Raw genomic sequence first — 4,978 nt, forward strand, 5'->3', positions numbered from 1 at the left:
CCACATTTGTACCCTAAAGTTCAGAGTGGGGAAGCAGCCTTGACACACTCAAACTGCTTTCTCCCAGCCAGACCGTCTAAGATGAAGGTCTCCAATGATAGTGTATTTATTTTCCTGCCACTGAGGCACTGGAGGGGTATTATCCACCTGTGCAGAGGCTCAGAGACAGCTAATGGCTCCCCCACGGTCACACACGGCAAAGGAATCAAACCCAGATCTCTTGAGTCACAGAGCAGTGCCTAGACCACAAGACCAGCCTTCCAAGCGATGACAGGACCGGCTGGCTTCTCTGCTGCACCAGCAGAGCTCTCCCCTGTGCTACAGAGAGCAAGGATGGCAAGGAGCCAGTTACGGGGGTTTGATTCGCTGGCCTGTTCTCCCCCTGCCTCAGCAGATTTTAGAGCGGCCTGTCGGCAGAGCTGCACTCTGCCTCTTCCTAACAGCCTCCAAGAGCACCGCACACTTTGTCCAATTCCCTGCACATGGGTGTCACCCCAGAGTGCCCCCTTGTGACATGAGGTACCCCTGGAGGTGCCCTGCCCATCCCTCTAAGGTCCTTGCAATGGCCTACTCTCAGCCTGCAATACTTAAAACAAAAGCCCCCTCTTTGTGGGGTCACATTTATTCAGTCTTCTCTAAAAAACAGGCTCTCCTACCCTCCAGCCGCGTCCTCCTCCTTTACTCAGGGGCCTCCCACCGCGCTGCTTGCTGTGGTAAGCGTTGGTTCAGGCTGGCCACACCCTCTGCCCTATTTCTGCCGTTGAAGCCCCACCACCTGCTCCTCCACTTTCACTGAGGCTCCCCTCTGGTCCAGGCCGGAACTGGGCTGTGGTAAGAGCTACTCAGGGATCCCAGACTGCCATGGGGAGCCCTGGACTCTCCACCTTCCCTATGTGATGCATCCTGTGGGATGGGGATATAGGCTGGGGGCTGCTCTCAGGATGACCAGTCCCCCATGCAGGGCAGGTGGAGGCTCTGAGGGTCCTCCTATTGACTCTGGCTCCTTGGACAGCTCTTAAAATGGTCAGTCTCTGGCTTCCAGTCTGGCCAGGGGGCAAGGCCTCAGGGAAGAGGAGGAGCAGAGTATGGAGCCTCAAGGGAGAAGAGGATTAGTAGAATGTGGGGCCTCCAGGGGGAAGAAGAGGGGCATGGGTGGGGCCACAGAAGGGGTAAGATATCTGCCTGTGTCCCGCTTTTCCCTTTTGAAAAGATGCTCACCCTACAGTGAATGGACGTCACTGGAACAGGTGCTAGCTGTGCCTCTGTTGGGGAGATGAGGACTATTTCCACTCCGTTTCATTACTGGGGCAACACAAATGGTGGGGCGGATGGAGGGAACCTGGGCATGAGTCTCTTTCCAGGACTCCTGTGTGTCAGACCCTCACACGCCACTCTGCTCTGCCTCAGTGGGGAGTGGGCTCAGAGGTGTGCTGTGTGCAGAGCCATGAATCAGGGCAGGGGGTTTGCCTGAATGGCTTCTCCTGGGGCTCCTGTGTTACTCATGTGTCTGACATGACTCAGTCTGAAACACCTGGCTGAGGGCGTAGGGAAAGGTTGGGTGTCCAGGTCCCTTGAATAGCTCCTGACCACAGCTGCTGCAGCCCCCATGGATCACACTGCACCCAGAGAGCTTGGGAAGGGCCAGGACTGTGACAGCAGAACAGCTCTGCACCATTTTTCATGGCCTGTGAATGTTTAACCACAGACGGGAGAGAGAAAGGCCAGGGCAATGGGAAACAACATCCACATTCCTTCTCTTTATTGACTGTACTGAGAGGAATTCTGAGGTCAAATCAGCCACTGATGTGGCTCTTTATGGGCCAATATCCCATCCGTCCCCTGGCTATCCACAAACAAAGTCATTTTTTACATGCTGCTGCCGGACTTGGTCTCCTTCCCCCAGTGCACTGTCATCCCTCACCATCTGCTCTCCAGTTGCTCCAGGCCTTAAACCACATTGAACCTGTCTCTACATAGTGGAGATCAGTAGCTCATGTCATCTTGGATTTAAGGGTCCAGTATAGAATAGGTGGCCCATTTTTTTCATCTCCCGTGTCACCAGCACTGGAGCTCGATGATGAACTGACCCTTCACTTGACGAACACCCTGATTATCCTCACACGAAGGTGTTTGCTTTTTACGCTGTACACGATTGGGTTCATCAGGGGTGAGACAAGCAGGGAGATGTAGCCCAGGAGAATCTTAAGCAAGGGAGAAGTGCCCTTCCCCCATCTGTGTATCACAGACAGGCCGATCATTGGCGTATAGAAGAGCAAGATGGCGCAGAGGTGGGAGACGCAGGTGTTCAGGGCCCTAAGACATTCCACTTGGGAGGTGATGCTCAACACTGTTTTGAGGATCATCACATAAGAGAGAAAGATGAGCAGCGAGTCCAGACCCTCCGTCAAGAGTGTAACAGACAAGCCATAGATGCTGTTTATTCTGATATCCGAACAAGCCAGCTTCATGACATCCTGGTTTATGCAGTAGCAATGGGAGAGGATATTGGATTGACAATATCAGAACTGTTGAAGGAGAAAAGGGAGTGGAAGCATTATAGCCACCCCTCTTAGCACACAAACCAGTCCCATCTTGTCAATTCTTGGCAGGGTTAAGATGGAAGCATATCTCAGCGGGTCACGGATTGCGATGAAGCGGTCAAAGGCCATCAACAAGAGCACAGAGGATTCAATGCATTCAAGCATGTGGATGAAGAACAGTTGGGCAAAACAGGCATCGAGGCTGATCTCTCTAGAGTTAAACAAGTATATGCGCAGTGTTGTCGGCATGGTCGATATCGATAAGGCAAGGTCTGTGATGGCCAACATGGAAAGGAAAATGTACATGGGCTCATGGAGGCTCGGATCTGTTTTTATAATGAAAAGAATGACTGAATTCCCTACTATGGAAATAACATACATTAAGCAGAAGGGGATAGAGATCCAGAGATGGACGTCTTCCTGCCCAGGTATCCCGGTGAGAAGGAACAAGGCAGAGTTGAATTTGGTGTCATTGACAACTGACATAATGTACTGAGGAGGTCTGAGGAGTTCTGAACTTTCCTTCCTAAAAGGAAAAAGGACAGGAGAGTGGATGACATTTAGCGAGACATCTTTCTGCTCTCCGTGCAAGTCTAGAGACTCCCAGGAGCTCAAGGAAGATCAGCAAAAACATAGTCTTGGATTTACACAACAAATAGGAAGATAGGCATTTCCAGAGTGGATCAGAGCCATGGTCCATTTACACTAGTAGCCAGTGGCCAGTTCCAGATGCTTCAGAGGAAGTGGAAGATGCCCTGCAATAGGCAGTTTTGAAATAACCTGCACCCACTAATTAGAGAAATTTTGCAGTGCAAATCAGGAAGGTTTCGTGCCCATCCAAGAGTTTTTGAAACAATCCTCACTTCTCTAATTGGATTTTCTGGTTACCCATATAAACATCCAGTCCCTCTTTGAATCCTGCTAAGCGCTTGTCCACATTGGTGACTTGTGGCTTTGAATTCCACAGCCTACTTGAGCACTGTGTGATTTTACAGTTGTGACCTTCCCACCTTCCCTTCTGGCCCTCCACTTCTGAGTGTGGCCCATTTTATTATGAGATCTGTGTAAACACATGGTGAGAGCAGGTTGAAAGCTGACATTGTATTCATCTGTCCTGCACTGAAGCTATTTATAAACATATTTCAATGTCTCATTATATATACTTTTTTTATTTTCTCCACTCCTGAAAGTCCAAATAAAACCACTGCCTCTTTGTAGTACATGAGATACATTCTTAGGCACAAGTTCTTAATTCAATAACATTGCCTGGAACGGCATCACTCCAGATTTACATGTATAAATTCAATCAGAACTGGGCTCTGTTAACTTTCCTTTACCAAATGCTCCTGGTGATACGCTCTGACCCCCAAAAATCCCTCCAAAAGGAGTGAAGTGCTTTGCCTGGCCTATATTGACTAAATCCAGAGAGTTCAATCATCCTACAGGCTTCTCTCGATCCTCACAGGACCCGCATCATCTCTCCATGCAAGGGTCTGTATACATTTGGCAAATTACAAGCTAACACAGATAGTTACTTCAGTTGGGCAAGTGTGGGGTTAGCATCACATATCGGTGAATAGTGAAAATACTAGGTTTGCACTAATATCCGGTTGAGTGTGCAAGTTTCTTCAGCTATGCTCGTGCAAACGGTTATGGGCATTTATTATATATACTCCCCTTTCCTGCACCTCAACTCTACTCTGCTGAAACACAGACCAGCGGTTCAGTTCTCTCATTACTTTTTGGAAAGTCTTGCAAAGGTATTGCACAGGGATTGTGGCCTTGACCCTGAATGTAAGTTTTAGAAACAGCTACTGCTCAGTTACCAGGTGACGGAAATCATACAACTGTTCACTGAATAAAGGGTTAATAGCACAAACCCACTGCTATCCATATGTGGAGTGTTGTAGCTCCTCTGTCCCTGAGTTAATAGATGACTGGTTTCCCTCAGGTTCTGTTCTGTCAGTCTGCAGCCTGTATCCGGAGTGGTAACAGGCATTAGGATTAGGATAGAAAATATTAATTCCCTGAGCTGTCACTCTCTGGTACAGAGTAACCCCAACACCTGTGAAACAGGCACAATGAGCGTTTGCAGGAAGTGGATTTCAAAGTCAAATGCATGAGTATTCATGGAAATGGAACTTCATTTCACACAGGAAAGTAGTCTATTGCTCTCTCTGCCTGTCTATGTCCTGTGTGCTTAAAATACATAGCACCTGGGAGCGGCATTGGGTCAGACGTGGAGCTGAGATGCCATAATGACTGTTTCTCTATGACTGTCTTTGTCCTGTATTCCTAATATACGTAGCACCCTAAAACGGTATGGGGACAGATATGGAGCTGAGATGCCATAAGGAATGTGTAGGTCAAACCTAGTTCTTGGGATGTTTGCTTATAGCTATATTGGGTTAACTACTGGGATGGTTCTGTTATGGCTC

At 48.7% G+C, this 4,978-nt stretch overlaps 1 pseudogene; it reads right to left on the bottom strand.

The window, feature by feature from the left end:
- Window positions 1-2,090: 2,090 nt before the first annotated feature.
- Window positions 2,091-3,026, bottom strand: LOC112114406 (annotated as a pseudogene).
- Window positions 3,027-4,978: the final 1,952 nt, after the last annotated feature.

The sequence above is a fragment of the Terrapene carolina genome, unplaced genomic scaffold (assembly GCF_002925995.2).
Source record: "Terrapene carolina triunguis isolate 2854851 unplaced genomic scaffold, T_m_triunguis-2.0 Scaffold184, whole genome shotgun sequence".
NCBI classification, from domain to species: Eukaryota; Metazoa; Chordata; order Testudines; family Emydidae; genus Terrapene; species Terrapene triunguis.